Source organism: Zosterops lateralis (genome assembly GCF_965231275.1).
Source record: "Zosterops lateralis genome assembly, chromosome: 4".
Classification (NCBI taxonomy): domain Eukaryota; kingdom Metazoa; phylum Chordata; class Aves; order Passeriformes; family Zosteropidae; genus Zosterops; species Zosterops lateralis.
Window position 1 is genome coordinate 10,414,169 of NC_139765.1, and position 18,963 is coordinate 10,433,131.

General features: G+C 39.5%; 1 protein-coding gene across 1 annotated transcript in view; it reads right to left on the reverse strand.

The window, feature by feature from the left end:
* The window catches only part of PIK3C2G (phosphatidylinositol-4-phosphate 3-kinase catalytic subunit type 2 gamma), a 189,114-nt gene that overhangs the window by 80,551 nt on the left and 89,600 nt on the right, over window positions 1–18,963 (reverse strand). The window lies entirely within an intron of this gene.

The window sequence follows — 18,963 nt, forward strand, 5'->3', positions numbered from 1 at the left end:
CCTACTGGTTTCTGAAAGGCCTTTCCAGTCACACAAAACCTCTGAGCATCTGAGGATTTGAAAATCCTTAAAGAATGAGTGGTGTTTCCATCAGAAATATCTAGACATGAAAGCGAAGCAGTATGAGAAGTTTATCATCAACACTCTCTGGAGAAGCCTGAAATTACTTTTTTTTTTCTTTTCCCTGTAGACTAGTAAAAAACAAATAATTACTGTTTGGAACTGAAGGAAATGCAAGTTGTCATTGCAATGGCTGGTGGAAGGCAAACCTCAGCACAACAGAGGCTGCTGTGCTCTTACCCTGAACCTTTCACAAACTGAGGGCACATGTACATGTGGCACCAGATAAACATATTCTTTCTTATTTCCATCAGAGCAAGTCCAAGATTCCACAGGATGGGATTCACCTGCTTAAATGTCAATAGCTCATGCCATTTTAGATATCCTAGGAAATCCACTTCCTCCAGCTGCTGCCTTGGAAGGGCATGGGTCCACTGGAGGCAACATCTCATGTGTGCCACTCCCATGCAGATGTCTCAGATTCCCTAAAAAGAGATTCTCTAAAACAGCCTGTGTTTAGGGCACTCTGCATCACACCCTTCAGTGCCTTTTTAGCTCAGCTGTAGACAAACAAGGCCATTCAAAATAGAAACATACTCAGTCCACTTCAACAGCAAGTCAGGAAGAGGCTTGGTGATTATCTTTGAAATAAAAACAACAGTGATACAATCCAAATTGTCACATGGGCAGGAATTTTAGTCTACCGAAGCAAAGCCCAGCTCAACCTCAGTTCAGCCAAACGGTGCATTTTTCTTGGCCCACAGTCAGATTAAACTTTTTCATTTCTGTCCTGCAAATACAAATGCACCTAAACTATCACTGTAATACCTGTTTTAAACTGGACATCTAATGCTGGTGCACAGCCTTGCCTGCACTAAGGCTTGCATTGGAATCAGCTCCAGAGTATCTAAATCGTATTCTTTCACCTACTCCATTTCTAGTAGTACATGTTTAAGGAATCCATAAAGGCTACCTCTTCATGTTTGAGATGGCCCTTTAATCCTCTCAGATATAGAGAACATTAAACCAGCTTTTATTTCTCTAAAATGAAAGGCTTAGGATTTCACATACTGGAAGCAAAATAGCAAAACCAAAATAGTTTACTATTTTAAACAGAGTTACTCCCTGCATAACACAGATCAACACAGAAGATCCATTTTTTGATCATTCTTATGGGTGATTGTTTACAGAAAATAAGCTTATATACACACATGATATAAAAGATTCTTTTTCCTCTCTGAGAATGGATTATGGGGCAGATTCAGAGAGCTTATGCATGAGGTGTACATGAGGACAGAGGATACACGTAGTCTGAATGCTCTCATGAGTGGTTCTTGAGCCCAGTCCTTGGGGAAGGCTGAGGCAGTCATCATGATGTCACTGGTAAAAATCCATGTCTCTCCCTGCACATGTTCAGCCTGAACACACAGAGCAGCTCCTGGCAGTCCATGTGCTTCCCCAGCAGCTCCCACAAGGGACCTGGGGCTCTTCACTCCAAACATGTCAAGCAACTGGTCTGGCAGCACAGCCTCCTCTGCCTGCCCACTGGGGCAGGTGTGCTCCTAAAAGCCTGCAGATTTTCCCTTGCCAAATGATTTGTACTGACAGGGTCTGACTTTTATCCTCATTTTGTAAAAGCGATCCCAAAGAGGATGCAAAGGACAGCTTTTAATGCCATGACTCATTGTGGGCTTTCCTGAAATGTTTACTTGACAAATGAACGAATATGTTGTTCCAGCTCTGTCTTCCCAGCCTGCTGGCACACACATCTTCACCCTGCCATGGTGAGAACTCAGCAGAGATAGGAAAATCTGCAGCTTCTCAAGCTGGAGAAGTGCTCAAGACACTAATGAAATTTTTCAAGTTAGAACAGGATGCCTAGCTGTGACAGAGGAAGGCAAAATTGGGATGATTTAAGCCCCAAGGCTGCCAGTAAAGAAGCATGTGAAGTTGTTTTTTCCTGATACTTTTCGCAGGATTCTGCAAGACAGAACTCAGTATAAAAGCCTGGCTTTATGCCAGGCCTAGATGGAGCATCTTGCTCCTTAACAACAGAGAGACTGCCTTACTCTTCTGGTTCTCTGATTTGGGACAAACATCATTCTCAGCAAGGCCTGGTGAGCTCAGACACTGCCCCCAGGTCGTGCTGTGAAATAGTACAGAAGGAAGTTGACCTGAAATCTAGAAATGGAGTAAGTCAGGTACAGGGCAGCCTTGAAAAATGTCTGTGCCTTCTGCTGCTCCTCCTTTCTGCACCTCCTGCTCTGTGCCTGCAAGGTGGCTCCAGCCCCATTCCCTGGCACTCTAAGCTGCAGGTGTGTGTGTGTTTTCTGCATGTAGAGCTGCAAGAGGACTGAGGGATTTTTGCCACAGGGAAGAAAGGGAGGTGGAATTGAGTCAGGCTGCTGTGTCAGAGAAGGAGAACCAGGGCAAAACCTAGCAGCTATAGAGAAAAGAGTAATTAAAGAAAATAAAAATAAAATTTAAAAAAAAAAAAAGGAGAAAAAAAAAGGAGGAGATTGGACGGGTCTTGGTGGAAAAACAGGTGAGCTGGCCTCAGTCTCCCTCTGTGGTGCTGGAAGACAGGGAAGCTGACACAGTCTGCTCTCTGAGCAGGATTTGGCAGACAAATGAAAGAGTGAGGTGGCTCAGACAACTCTGCTGCTTGAACATCTGTTCCTTGTCTCCTTCAGAAAGGGGAGCAGGGTGAGCTGGGGAGCGATGTCTGACAGGACAGATTAGCTCACAGGTAGCCTGTCAAACCACATTGTACCAAAAAAACCCCAACCCCAAGAAGAAAAGACCAGGATTTGCAGTATCTTATTGCAGGTTTAGCACCCACCTGTTACAAAGGATCAAGGCAGTCAGACTGAGTTATTTAGATGTGATATCAGGATAGTGATCCTGGTTAATTTTGGTTTAACCCTGGTTTCCAAGTGCTCTTCTGGAATTTATTGCACAAAAGTGGTGCCTACCAGCACTCACTCTGTACACTCTGCAAAAGGATTTTTGAATTTTTTCATGGTGTGAGACACACCATGAAAACAAGGTGCCTTAGGGGTTGTGAGGTCAGTGCAGAGGTACATTCTGTTGTTGGTTAATCTTTGGTAAATCTGACCAAGGAAGTCAATATGTTTTGTTCTGAAGGGGCATTTCATGTTTGTTTTCTGTTTTACTAAGTTGGAGGCAGGACAAATCACAAATGGTACAAGACTGCAGCTCATTATGGCAATAATTGGTTCAAAATTATTCTCCACAGCCCTTTGTATCAAAGATTAACACACAAAACCACTTCTCTACCACTGTACAGCTTCTATATCTGAGGTTGCCATCTGTCTTGATTATCCTTAGACATCCTGCAAAACTCCTAATCTGTCCTTTGTGCTTTATTGTGCCACAGAGCTGTGGCACACGCCTGAAGCTTTTAACTGTTTTCATTTTCCACTCCTCAAAGAAAATATTTTACTGTTTGCATCCTTAAAGAGGAGAGCAAGTAACAGGGGCTGGTTTGCCTGTAGGACTTCACTCAGGCTTTGGAGCACCTTAAGTCTCAGTGCAAGTCCCCCAGAGACACATGGATGGCAGAGATGACAAAAATGTGCAGCTGAAGATTAAGAACTTCATCTACCCCATGACAGGTCATGAGGATGAGCAGGCAACTGCTGCTATTAATTAATTACTCAGTTGCAAGAAAAACCTCTCTTTGTTATTTAACTTTTTATCTCCCCAGTAATACACTGGACAACCAGCCCCAGACTCTGGAAAGGTGTGATTTATGTATGACAAATCAAAGAAAGGGGAACAGGAACACAGAAACAACAGCACCATTGTGGGTAGACCTGTCGGGGCATTGCAGACAACAAAATAACAGATGAAAAAACAAACTAACAGGTGAGAAGCACAAAACATCTGGCACATTGAGAATAATACAATTTCTTTGAGGGGAAATGGGGAGCAAAGTCAATCAGGCAGAAGTTACTGTACAACAAGGATGGAAGAGACATTGCAATTCTCCCAAGTGACTGGAGTACTGAGCATTTTCCACAGATTTACAGAAACAGAGCAAGGACAACAACTTGACTGGAAGGATGAAGAGCTTCCTTTTGCTCTCCCTTTCTTTGATCAAGTAGAAAGCCAGCAGAAAGGGAGAGGCACAAGAAGCAAAGCTCTGCTTCATCTGCTGATTTTTCATCTTTATTTCTACTCTAGAACAAGGACAGAGTGAAAGTTTATGTTTCTTGAGTAGACTGAGCAAAGTGTGGTATATTTTCTCTCAATCTTTCTAACCAATAAGTCTCCAAGATGAAACAGCAGCTGTTCAGTTGCTTGAAGCACCTGTCCATTTTTGGCTCTACAGTCCTCTCACATGAGAAACCTGCAGCCAGTTCCACATGCTGCTTCTCATAAACCAGAGCTGCTTTTATAGGCTCATTTTTCAAAGCATTACCCTTGAACAGAAAATAACTCTGTGTAAAGTGAAATTTTGTTTTAATGTACCACATGATTAATTTGCTTTTGTTTTTCTGACTCTTTTTTTTATAACATAGAACAGAAGTCAACCACGTTGATCTCCCTTTGACAACAAAATATTGTTGCAGACATATAAACTATGGAGGTTAGGCTTGAGAAACACAACATTGCCATTATCTTCTAACCTCTTGAAGTTCTTTTTGAACAATGCAACACAATTTGCATTCGGACAAATCACTTAATTCAGTAGATTTAATCAAGGCAGCTCCTCCCACTCCCACTGAATGCCTGAACTGTGGAATGCGTGTCCTGCTGACTCACAAAAAATTTACCAGATCAGTGAAAACAAAGGCTATGCTACTCTATGGAGGGAAGGTGCCAAACCCTGCTGAGGTTGCCTAGCAGAAAAATGTTTTATTTGATATGTAATATAGTTAACTGCACGCACTTTGCATTAAGAAAATGAATCTCAGATAAAACCAGTGCTGTTGGGAGGAGAAAGAGCTTTAAAGTGATACAGAAATGAAATGACCCTTGAAAATGAACTGCATCAAGAATTAATCAGAAAGTATAATGGTGCATAGGTACCACTATCACTACCAGATACTGCTTGGCCTAAGGTTTAAGAAAGAAACAATCATCCTTATAAGGTCCTCTCCAATTTGTGGAATGGATATGATAACCTCAATATAAGTGCTACAAGAATCATCTGGTATAAAGCAGTGTTAACAGTGTCTGTCTCTTTCTGCTCCAGTTGGTAAAAAAAAAAAAAATAATTAAAAAAAATAGTTAGAAAAGTGTCTTTTCTTTCTATTCTGCTCCTCTTCATTGGGTAGGATCTGAAAGCAGAAAGTTATTAACACACTATCACAAACAAAAAAACCCACCTCCAGCATAACACCAACACAATGAAATTTAGTGGTAGTTTCAAAATGCATCTGTGTACAGATGTACAGCAGTACTGACCGTAGATAACTTCAGAGACTCTGAGTAGGGTCCACCAAAAATCCCACTCTAATAAAACATCAATCCAAAGCTACAGAAATGAAAAGCTTTCACCTTGTAGTGTCATTAAACATCGAGGGTGACTTAAACTCAGACTTGCAACTGTAGGTGTGACTGGTTTTAAATATTAATAAAAGAAGTACCACTACTGCCTCTTTAAAGAGAGTGATTCAATCTCCTCTCACAAAGCTGCATTTGGAAATTAAAAAAAAAAAAAAAAAAAAAAGAATATTGTTAAACAAAGGTATTGCATTTAATATCCTCATGAACATTATCAATTGGACAGTATAATTTTCCATTCAGTGAGAAACTTGGCATTCAAGGCTGGCATTAATTTTGAAAAGTCTGGTTCCATCTTTGCCAGTGCCTTCTTCACATGACTGAGTACGTCCCTTTCTGCAGTTTTTTTCCCAAAACTGCAGATTTTCTCCTCAGAACAAATGACGTATTGTTGTCAGAATTTCATGCAGTATCTTACACCAGCATCAGCAAGCCTGAGATTGTCCAACAATCTGTCACTGTGTGAGTTCAGAGTGAATTCATGCACAGGAACTGAAATGCGCCATTCATTCCAGGCATAACAGAAATTGTTGTGTCCTTCCCAGTGGGTAACTGCACTGGGAGCTGGCAGTGAATGGGATTAGATGGGATAATCACAGCTAAAATAAGCAGACCCAATGGCTTTATTGGGATGCTGTCCAATATGCCAGCAATTAATTGAATACAGGAGGTGACTAAGCTACTCTACTTTCAAACTATAAAAACAAAATGCAAAATTAATTCAGATTGAAGCAGTCCATGAGAGCCAGTGCACTTGCAAAGCTTTGTACTGTTTCTGAATTTAGGCCACAGTTATCACAGCAATACACTGAGGAGAAACTGAAAATGTTTTTCTTCAACTGCCTATTGTTTGGGTAGTTTATGTCTATCAAAGTGGCTTTGGATAACATCTGTGGTTCCCATTAGCTTCGCAGCTGAACAAAAAAAATCCCTCATGACACTTTAAAACACAATGTATGACACAGAACTAATTCTGCATGGTTCTGCATGCACTGGGCAATCCAAATATACACAAAAATGCAGAATTAAATGAGTTACACCACAGTACTTTGGTAGCTACCTATTTTTTTGTTGGTAAATTGTTGTTTTTCATTTGGTTGTTTGATTGGTTTTTAAAACTTTTTTAGTTGTGCTGGTTTCATCTGGGGTAGAGCTTATTTTCTTCCCAGTAGCTGGTATGGGGCTGTGTTTTGGATTTGTGCTGGAAACAGTTGATAATTCAGATGTTTTAGTTATTGCTGAGCAGTGTTTGAAGAGCCAAGGCCTTTTCTGCTCCTCACCCCAACCCACAAGTGGGTGGGCTGGGGATGGACAAAAAGTAGGAAAGGGACACAGCAGGGTCAGCTGAGCCCAAGTGACCAAAGGAACGTCCCAGACCATATGGATCTTGCTCAGCAAATAAAGATGGGGAAGGAGGAGGAAAATTTGGGGTGATGGTGTTTGTCTTCCTAAGTGACCAATGTGTGATGGGGCCCTGCTCTCCTGGGGACAATTGAACACCTGCCAGCCCATGGGATGTGATGAACGAATTCCTTGTTCCATGTTGCTCATGGGCTTCTGCTTTACCTGTTCAACTGTCTTTATCTCAGTCCATGAATTTTCTCACTTTTCTCATTCTCTGCCCCATCCCACCACAGGGGACAGTGAGTCAGTGGCTGTGTGGGGCTTGTTTGCCTTCTGGGGTTAAACCATGATATTAATATACTAACACAGAAATGGCTTCAGGGAGAAAACCAAAATTGTCTTTCTACAAGGTCATTAAGGCCCTTGGCCACTCATAACAGGAGCAGTTCCAGATTTTATTCATACATTCTGAGCCAGATCTTTACTTTATAATCCTAAAGTTTTCACCTTACCTTTTTTTATGACTCTGGGCATGGGAAGGGAAGAGTTTGGTTGAGGGGGGCAGGGAAATGGGATAAGACACTGACATTGTTTTTTAAATATTATGACATTCAAAAGAACATGTTCTGCAGAGCTGTTAATTATTTGTTTTGCACTCAGTTACAAGAATTTGCTTTGTTTAACAATGTCTGCATTCAAAGCTGTTATCTTTCAAGTCAAGTATCAGATATTCAAAGACAAGGTGCTCAGATGTCAACAGCAGGGGAAGGATGTATGAGATTTGATATGTTTCAAACACATGGGGAGTTAATGTTTCTTTTAAGGCAGCATCCCTTCTACCTCTCTGGAAGAACCTGTCTGTAGATCCGCTGTGTTTTGAGCACAGGTAGTACAGATACAACAAGAACTGATTCCACATTATTTCCTGACATGTCTGTCTTCTGGATCTTTACTTTCATCACTGCTGTAGCTGGCAGACCGCCTTATCTTATTTCCTTAATATCTATCAAAGGGAACTTTGTTCAGATCAGTGCTTAACAGGGACAGGGAGGAAAAATGAGCCTCAGCAGGTATTGCTGTAAATGTTTCAGCAATCCTGGTACCTCAGTGTAATCACAAGACTGCAAAGTGCTGTTTGCAGTGGCCCTCTCATCCCTGACAGAGCGTGCTTTCTGCAAGGTGTCGAGCCTCCTTTTTGTGTCAGTTTGCTGTGAGGCAGCTCAGTGCTGCACAACAACAAAGGAGGCATGGATCAGCCCGTGGGATCATAGTGCTCTGTCAGCTCTGTGCCTCTACCTGGGTGACTTTGTCAATAGGATGACTGGAGACAACTTTCATGGCTCATGTGAAGAGGCATCATGAGGACGTGTGGTTCCTTATGCTTCAAAAATAACTCATTTGTTTTCAGGGACAAAGAGAGAGAAAATCAGATTTTTCAGTGGGGGAGTCTTTGAGTCCAAATTACATCTTTTCATCTTTTCATGGTTCTGAATCCTTTAAGGGAGAAATCTCTTGGTACTACAGCTCTCCTTATGCATAAGGCTACTCTGAAATCTTCTTCAAATAAGGTGATAGCGACCATGTTTTAATTTAATTAAAATTGAGGAGACCATGAAAGGTGGTGGTAGGAAAGAACAAGTATTTGCATGGCAAAGAAGAATATTTTATCTTCACACCTTTTCTAGGCTTGTTTTATTTCTTTTCTTGTTTTATTTCTCTTCCTCTTTCCTTGGCTTCTGTTAATTTTTCCCTCCATGTTATACAAAGCTATAGTATCTCTTGCAAAGATAGGAGAGGAGAGCAGAGATGGAAATAACTTTAGATTCCTCCTTTTAAAATACTGGTCTGGTTCTGATTTTCCTTCCATTTCACTGCTTTATTGCCACCAAACATTGGCTTTGTAAATAGAGAAGTGGGAATTTGAAGTTAAGCCCGTGTACCAGGGAAGGCTTACTGTAAGATATTAGTAAGAGAAAATCTTTATTTTTGAGATGGCCCAAGGGTATTTCCCTAGTCGACAGCTGGCCTAGTTACCATGGAAAACAGAAGAGCTGGAGGGCAGGCACAGTAGGAAAATGAGGCAGAGACCTACATGAAATTGGGTTGGCTTGGTTTGCAGAGCCTCGCTGAAATTGACCTTGTTGCTCTTTCATTGCTGGGAGAAGGCATAGAGGTTCATCGAGGTTTAAAAGTCCATCCCAGCTCTGCTGAGACATGTTCAGCTGTGGGAGCAGATCTGAATAAACTTTTGAATAAAGTAAAATCCCTTTTAATGAACCCCTAAGATAGAGGATGTTGCTTCTTAAGCTTTTACCAAGGAAATCTTACATCAGCCTCTTCAGAGCAAACTGAATTTTAACCTTAGGGTTAAAATCCATAGATTTTCATGTCAGAAGAATTTAAGGCAGATATAAGAATGAAAATCCATCCTGAATTTTACTCGATAGGTAACCTTGGCAAGATTATTTTATTTCTCTGCGCTTCTGTTTTCCTTTTCAAAAGAAGGGAGATTTATTTCTCATAGGCTCTCCACAGAATGCTGTGTTTGTTTCTAAGATGTTTTTATGCCAGAGGTAAATGCCATGGCAAGTAGGTCTTTTTAATAACATTGCCACCTCCTTCCCATGTGGGAACCCATCTTGCCAGCATCTTTCAATCATATGGGAGAAAATAACAGCCTCAGGTAGGTTTGTTTTTTTTTTTTTTTTTTTTTTTTTTTTTTTTTTTTTTTTTTTTTTGTTTTGTTTTGTTTTTTTTTTTTTTTTTTTTTTTTTTTTTCTTTCTTTCTTTCTTTCTTCTTTTTCTCATAAGAAAACAGAATCAAGATTCAGTTGTTGTGATAAAAAGTCCAGGTCTGGTTCCAAGATTCACAATCACATTTGTGGAAGTATTATTGCAGCAAGCAGATGTCATATCTCCATACGTCCTGAGTCAGGTAAAGAGTGGAGCAAGCTCTCCAGGGGCACTCACTGCATTGGCAGAACAAATATAGATCAGCCAGCTGACACAGAAAGCTCCTGGGACTTTGAAGCTCCCTGGCTCTGCTGTTGGCATATTTCTTGCCCTCAGAGTGCTGTCCTTGTGCTCAGTCCACATGAGGATGCAGCTGGATGGAGGACTGAGATGTAGAGCTCCCATCTCTCCTCTCCTCTCCTCTCCTCTCCTCTCCTCTCCTCTCCTCTCCTCTCCTCTCCTCTCCTCTCCTCTCCTCTCCTCTCCTCTCCTCTCCTCTCCTCTCCTCTCCTCTCCTCTCCTCTCCTCTCCTCTCCTCTCCTCTCCTCATGAATGCCCCTGAATCAGCCACATTTCTTCAAGGTACTCTGCTGACAGACCAGAAATCTGAGAATGCCAAAAGTTGATATGGGTAAAGGGCCATGTTTTTCCTACCAGCAGTACTCATGGGCTGGCAGCCATGGGTGAGCCGGGCAAATTATTGTATAAATCACCTGTAAATTGCTGGTCTCAAAACTCCTAATAACAAAGCTAGGCAACAGCTGAAGACAGCACTTGTCAGCTTTGCATTGATGCAAAAAAAGATTTAAAATGGAGCATCCTTTAAATCCATTTTCATGCCATGACCAAGCAATGTCCTTCTGAGTGACACACACAAGAAAGCACTGATAATTCAGGAATTTTTGCCACTGTGGCTGCTTCAAACCACTTTGACAAGCTGCCCTATCCACAAAAGCACACACATGAGAACTGAGGGCTGTGTGAGTCGCTCAAAAGCTGGTGCCTATTAGAAAAGTTTAATTAAATTTAAGTGCTTCTCCTGATAGAAATCATCACACCCAATGAATGACATTGTGGAGCAGATTAAGTAGAAGAATAAATACTGACTTTTAATACTACACTCAACAAAGGAAATTCTACAGAAACGTCGAAATCTTGTTTACTGTTTGACCTTCTCCATGCCCAGTGCTCACAGGATAATTATTGCAAATGGCAGAGCTTTTTTCCTCCACAGAGCCCCATTTCCCTTACTGAAGTACAAACAAGGTCTTCCTTCAGTTAAAAATGTACAATGTATAACAACACTCACGATGAGGGACTGTTCTTTTAGCTAATCCAAGCCAATGAATTTGACTGTGGAAATCCCTGTTCAGTCCCTTCTTCATTAGCCAAGATGGCAGCTGCCACACTAAAGCTAATGAGCCTGATTAATATTAATTCAGTAAATTAATATTTTCCCAGACATCAGATAATTTAGTACTAATCCAGACATTTATACCGATTTAATATCAGCTGACATAACATAATTTCTCATTTAGCACTAATTGAAAACTACTGGTTTCTTATTCTAAAGAGCATTTGCTGTCACTTGTAACTTATGGCTTTTTATAAAGCTCTCTTTCAAATAACATCATCATTGATTTTTATGTTTTCTGCCTAGCTGCAGAACATTTGTATGCAAGCATGTGACTGGTGATGTGGGCAGAACGGAATAATCAGGTAATTTCTCTTAAAGGTATTAATTTAATCAATTTTTCTTCATATTTCCCCTTATATAATTGTAAAAGGATTGACTGGAACAAATTAATAGAAGAAAAAAACCTCCTTTATTCCCTCAGTGATCCGTCTTTGCTCCTTTGCCTGCCTAAAGCGTATTTTGTGTCGCTTCAATCAGTGCCACACTGCAGGGCAAACACTGGGAACATTGCAGCAATTTCCTCCTTTCCCAAACCAGTGAACACTGCTCAGGCTTCTGTTTCTGGGAGAAGATTTGGGATCTTGAAGCAGAATAGACAGAAGTGTTTTCAGAGCAGGTGGAGGGAATTCCCAGTTTCAACCCTTTCCCCTGCCAGAATCATGTTACTTTGCACATTACATCCTCCACCTACTTCCAAGGGAATCTAGAAGCATCTTGGGAATGAAGTGGAAGGAGACCTTGGGGGAACAGTTATTTTAATTTCACTGGATGACAGACTGTGAACAATTGCTGAGGGAGGCTGAACATGAAAACTGAGCACTTATGTAAGGGGAAAAAAAATATACTTTTTAATCTACTTGGATATAAGCCTTGCTACACAAGCTAGAAAAATCAAGTGTAAGAAGCATAAAACAGGATTTTATTGAGAGATATGTTGAAGGTGGCTTTGCTGTTTACACTGAAATACTTAAGTGTCACCCTTTATTTCTAAGGATTTGAACTCTACAAACCACTTACTAGATAAGAGAGGAAATCTCATTTTGTGAAAGTGGGAGGGTGCTGATTTGAAAGGATCATCCACCTGTGTATGTGCCACTGTGTCTCTATTCAAGTAAACACTTAATAAATTTTGTTACCATGTTATATTATTATAATACCTTTACTACCTCTAATACTGACAGAAGATATTGGCTTTATTTCCAAATCTGTTTATTCACACAACACAACCTGCACCACCCTAGAGCTGCTCCACTGTGCTTTGCTTTCACAGTTTGCAATCACTTTTGAGCCAGCAAACACTCAGCCAAAATGTTATTTTTCTACTGCCCACCAAATCCCGATCCAGAAAAAAAAAAAAACCTGAGTAGAAAAATAAATAAGGAATGAATATCAACAAATTTGTATTCACCATTTAAAATTTTCAGTGGAGGTAATTTGTACTACCTCTTTGAAAGACAGACAAATGAAAAACAATAGCTACTCCAACACTGAGGCTTTGATCAAATTTACAAAAAATAATTTCCTATATATATGCTGCTGGCTGTTTATCCCACTTAAAACCCACGTTCCATTTCATAGCACATTTTTTTAAAACTTTTTAATTTTTTTTTTCCTTAACACAAGGTTTTCCCTCAAGTAATACCAGCAGTGAACAGCAGCCAGGCAACACACTGCAGAGGTGAGATACCAATGGTATTTCAAAAATTACTGTGCCTAAGAAAGGTGTGTTTTCCAGCTAAGAAGTAAGAGAGCTTGTTATTGTGTTAGGACTGAACAACTCAGATGGACACCTGTGGGGTTTTTTATCTTCTTTTCTTTCTGTTAGAAAGATTAATAAACAGGACATAGTTTTCATGTTTGGACTCAGTGTTTATTAATCCTTATCTATATATTACAATCTCTCAAGTCATGAGCTCTAACTAGCAAGGTAGAATATGGAGGCATCTGTAACTCTTTCCAAGGCATGAACTATCTAAAAACGAGATGGCACCTATATTATTGATACTTTTAACCCAATAATTTGGATTATTGGCATTGTCTTACAGGATGCATTTCCCCTGCTCTAAGTTGAGTTGGAAGCATGCTGGTGACTTGCTTTAGAAGGGATGGGATGATTTACAACAATGGAGAGGGGAAGGCAAATTGTTCAAAAAACAGCTCAGTGTGGCACTCGCTGAGTTACCTCAGCCACAAGCCTCTGCTTTCCCATCTCCAGTGACACGTAGAAGAATTAAGACTTTTTGACACGCCATCTGAGTGTTTCCACCTAAGTTCCATGTTTCTCTGAAAAGCTTTGATTCCTGATGAACATTTTTTAAAAAGTCAGTGAAAAATTCCTTGCTACTTTAGATTGCTCTGTCAGCCACCCACCACTGATACAATATTGTGATAACATATCTCTGAATGCCTTTACACAGGAATAAAGACCTTTTGGAGACAAAATTCAGTTCTTTGTAGCCTGATTTTCTTTCTGAAACAAATAATAATGTTCTGAACTTTATCAAACAGTACCCTGTGTATTTGACGGACACCACAGAGAAAGCTAAAGGACAATTCAGCTGCCTTTTGACTGAGATGTGCCTATGGCTTGTATGACCCATTGGGAAGAATTTTACAGATTTTAGATTTGGAAGGAATCTTAATTCTTTTAGATTCATTGGTCACTTTCCACTGTTTAATTCAAGGGTCCAACATACATCACTTCCAGCCAGGTGGGCTCTTAGCCAAGAGAACACTGAGGGAGACCACGTGAGATAATTGCCCCTTGAATAATTCTCTTGCCTAAAATGAGGTTATGACAACATCACAGCAACATTGTTCGAGCAAAAGAGCCACACAAAGAGAACTCATCTGACAGCTCTTTCTCTTTTCTTTCCTCTCTCAAATGGTTTTTAATTTGGTCACCATCCAAATGACATCATTCTGATTATAGACTGATACACCATTGAGTATGGGTGAGCATTCTGAAAGCAATTAATATTTAAGGAAATATTTTCAAACAGCAAGGGCTTTACGAGTTTAATCATGAAATGGCCATCATCTGCAAACATCTAAAAATACTGAATTATGCTAATTCTGCACTGTTATCCTGACAGGACCTTGTATCAATCCTTACCCTGTCCTGCCCAGAAATGTTATTCTTTATTCTAGTTTGTTTATTTATTTATTACTTATTTAAAAATGTGTTAATAATTATATTTGGGTTTACATTAGGGAAATCTCTTCTAAGAAAAATACCTCAAATTGAAGAAAAATTACAAAGTAATTTTCTGCTAAATCATGCACTGATGTAACATATTCAGCAATGTCTAATTCATGATTCTATTTCTTCTAATGTTTCAGTTATTTAGGCAAAGGTCCAAGGCCCAGTTTTCATGCTGGTGGAGAGTGATGACTAACCCTAGAAATATTAACCACAGAAAACACCCAACTGACAGCAACATTAAGCCAACCAATGACTCATTACACTGGATGTCCTGCATCCACTTGAAGCCTCTCTCTGTTTATTCATACTTTTCCTTAAAGTGTTCACTGACAGTCTCCAAAAACAGGAATGATTTACAAAACTCCAGCCTGTCAGATCAGGCTGTGATCGATGGCCAAATTATCAATGAGTACTCCAAACATATCAGTCCAAGGAAATCAGGGCCTGAACTGCATTTATTCAAGTCATGGGGCAAAAACTTTGTGTTCCAAGAAAAATGGATTGAAAACAACTCTCTGAAGTAGCTCATGAAAAATTTTGTCAGAAGATTGGTTAAAACAACTATAGTTGAAACACAAAAACTTGCTAAACTGTAAAGGGAAAAAGACCTATAACAGAGCAAGATTTATAAAGTGTTTTGCTTAATGTGATGCAATTTTGAAACATCTGCAGACTCATTTTGAGCACAATAATTGGCATTTCTAGCAAAACAAAAGTTTCATACAAAGGAAACTAATCTAGTTTTTTTCCCCCCAAATATTCACAAAATGCAAAACCTGAAAGCAAAACCATGAAATGCAACGAAATTAATTTATTTTTTTTTCGATACCAAAAGTTTTTCAGATTTTTTAGGTCTGAAAAACTTGCAGTGAGTCATCCTCTCCTAGTATTTCACCTGAGCACTGAGAATGGGGAGCAGCACCAGGCTGCAGCACAGCAGCAGCCCATTGGAGGAGCCCTCTCAGCTGCAGGATTGCTCTGGGCTGCAGAGGCAGCGTTTCACCAGTGAAACCCAACGAGAACCACAGGAGATTCTCTCCATTCTGGTTGCTTTCCGACTGAGGCTTTGTGCCCAAAATCATTACAACTTGCTTTGGGAAATTTGCATCATCCTTAAATTGCAGCTTTGTTGTTTGTGATTTGAGTATCTCAGATTATTGAAGTTGGCCACTCAGTATCAGCCTAGCCTAAAGAAAATTTCTGTGTAAAGAAACTACTTCTAGATTCAGGCATATTTTTCTAGTAGCCTTTTCACTATATATATATATATATATATATATAAGTCAAAATAATTTCACACTCTTCAGATTCATGACTGAAAATTACCCATGTGAAGCGACAGAGGTAGATGAACATTTTCTCAAAAATTTTCCTCCCTTATTAGTACTCTGGTTTACATTCCGAAATGTCCCTCTGGGACAAGCAAAGATTACAGGAGGTATCCATCAGGAACGATTTTTGGCTCCCTATTTTGTTATTGAAAGAAGCAACAATAAAACATCTTTAATAATAAAAAAAAAAAAAAAAAAAAAAAAAAAAAAAAAAAAAAAAAAAGAAAAAAAAGAAAGGCTCAGATGAAAGCTGTGTGTGACACCTGCACAGAACCCTGCTCTGAATCCCTCCCTGCTCACCCAGAACTGCTCAGCTGCACAGAGGGAGCCACTGCGGCCCATCACATCCCAGCATCAGAGACAATAGACCACCACGAGGCTCTGTGCAATCCTTCCCACAAGGAAGGCAAACCAAAAGGCAAACCCATCTTTTATGTTCAGATACATTATTGGAGGGGTTAGGACAGATATAGCTTGAAGCTCATGGGGAGTTTTCTGGCACAGCTAAAAAACCAGATTTGTCAGCTCCAGAATTTTAAACTCTAAAAGGAGCCAAATGCAAAATAAATCAGACAAGCTGTGTTTGGAAAAACAATCTAGTGAAAAACTTTTTCCTTAGAGCTACCTTATAAATCATGAAGCAGCTGAAAGAATGAAAGTTTTTCAGAACTCTGTCCCCTTTTCCAGCTGATCTTTGCCATTCTAAGTAGGTTCACTTGTGCCCCACACAGTGTGTTTTTTCATTACAGTAACATGCACTAATAATTGGCATTTACAAACTTTTCATGCTTCAGTTGACAACATTAATCCTCCTTGAATATGACTTTTGGCATGGAATTTCCTTTGTTCCAAAGGTGGGACACACAGAGTTATCTCTGTGATCAGTAACTTATTTAGTGGAGCTGAATATTTGCCTGCACCAATAAAATTAATGGTGCTTCACTCCATGCTCACACTGATATATGACCACCGGGTACCTCACCTCTTCCCTTCCGTGCTTGCACAGGATTCGGAAAAACACCCAGAATTCCTAGATTTCTTGACATTCAGGAACACGTTCACTCTACTAAGAATAATTAAAATAATTAAAACCAGACATACACTTAACTATGTTATTTACGTCCTTTGTCAGTGACTCACCAGATTTTCTCATATTCACTAAATTATAAAAAGGCATAACTTTGTGCTTTATTAATTTTTAAACAGATTTCTTTTTTAAAAAGCTGTAATTTTTAACAGTGTGGGAAAACTAACTCACTCTTTATATTGTAAATGTTAAAATGCCATACTTAGACTCTTTGTTAACCTTTCCCAGTCGTGATTCCAATTTAATTTTTTAATTCTTTGGAATTTTTTTTTTTTTTTTTTTTTTTTTTTTAAATTTTGAAAGTTTAAAATGTGGTCTTGCCCCACAGTCCCATAGTCCTCCAGCTAGTACCACCTTTTATCAATTCCAGCTGAGGTCAAAGCCAGTTCACTCCTCTGTCTTTAGAGACAGCAAAAAGCAACTCTAAAATACTATTTTTTTTTTCTTAAAATCCAAATGTGTTTAATTAAATGTAAAATATAGTTTTGTTTATTTAAATATACAGTTTTCTCATTAAGTCGGTAACTACTGAAGGTCAAACCCAGCAGTTGCTACTTCTTCAAAACAATCTTTTTATTTCATTTGATATCATCTTTTTTCTAAAACTGGAGTCTGAGAAAATGGGAAGTTTGTAAATTAGGAAGCAAAATAATTATCTGTCTGTTGTACAAGGCAATAACCCAAGGCCCACACAGCTAATAATGAAGCATTTAGCACAGAAGTTGGCTGAATCATTATCTCACACAAATAATGCTGTAATGGGGTTATTTACTAGACCCATAAGGAACTAGAGAAAAAAGTTCTCCAAATGATTGGCCTTACAAAAACAAGAATTATGCTTTCAGAGCTGGAACCCCAAGGTGTGATCTATGGTTGAGGTTCTCTGCAGTCCAAAACATAATGAGCACATCAAGTACTCTGAATTCCAACGAAATTCACAATCACCACTTAGTTGAATCAAACATGGTCTGGCTACTTCTATACAGGTTTAAAGTTAAACACATGAACAATTTTTTTTTTTTCAATTCTGCTCTGTAAGAAGGACCAAATTAATGAGAAAACAAGAACAGGCATCTTTTGTATTTACATTCATGTCATTTTAATGGGCTGGGGTTTTCAGCCTGCTCTGCACAGCTATTTAGGAAGTTCATTTAATAATTAGAAGACTTGATAACTTCTGACTGTCAGAGAAAGATACGATAATGCAGGAAGAAAAAGATCTGGAGGATGGTCATCTGTTTAATGTTCAGATAATTTAGAGTGTTGGACAAATGAGTATCCACTTGATTTATTCCTCCTTTTGAACTCTTTAAGTGAATTATGGTTAGCATAGATCAGTCTTGACAGCTAAAAATATATTTCCTTTTGGAAAATATGAAGCAATTGTTCCAGTGCTGGAGTTCTGAATGAAACAGTGGTAATGATTTTGGAGAAGAAGGTGTTGAGGTACAAACCTCCCAAGAGCAGAAAATGTAACTGGGGTCTTTTAAAACTTTTATACATTGCTATGTTCTTTTTGCTTCTTATAGTTCTTTTTCTGTATATATAGGAAAAAAAAAAATTCTAGCCATGAAATCAATAGTCTGATTCACATTGTTTCCAGTGTCCTGGATTCCACCAAGTCCCTTTTTAATCTTTCATTCTTACTTTTCTGCAAGGTGTGAACTTGGAAAAGATGGAAGACTATTCTCTTTTCTCTTGTCAGTCAACCTGGAGCTCAGAAAAAACCCAAAAACTGGGAAAGTTCTTGAAAGTTTAAGTGACTAAGAAGACAAATTACAAAAGGACATTTTGCCTTCAGCAAGGTTTTCACCTTGACTTCTTCTTTTCTTAAGCTAAGCAAGCCAGATTCTCGTGCTGCAGCAGAATTTACAAACACTCCCACTCCTCCATGACGATGGAACCTTAGCACCACCTCCAAGCAGCTGCCACAGATCCTGGAGGACACCGAGTTTTCCCCTGTTATTCAATCTTCCTGTGGAAGGCAACCATCTGTGAAACATTCTCCTGGCCACCTGCTGCCCCAGCCAGCTGTTCCTGTTCTGCACTGCAGCTGCCACAGGTGACAGCAGCTAAAAGCCAAAAAACGCTCAAGCAAGAGGGAAACCGGCGGGCAGGAAGCCAGGTGGATTAAAACTCCGGCACAAAAGCTGACAAAAACCCACCTGTGTGTGAAACATCAAGAAGCAAGTAGATGAACAGGGGCTTTCAGCCAGCAGAAGGGCCCAAAAGGGCTCAGCAGGTTTTTTTC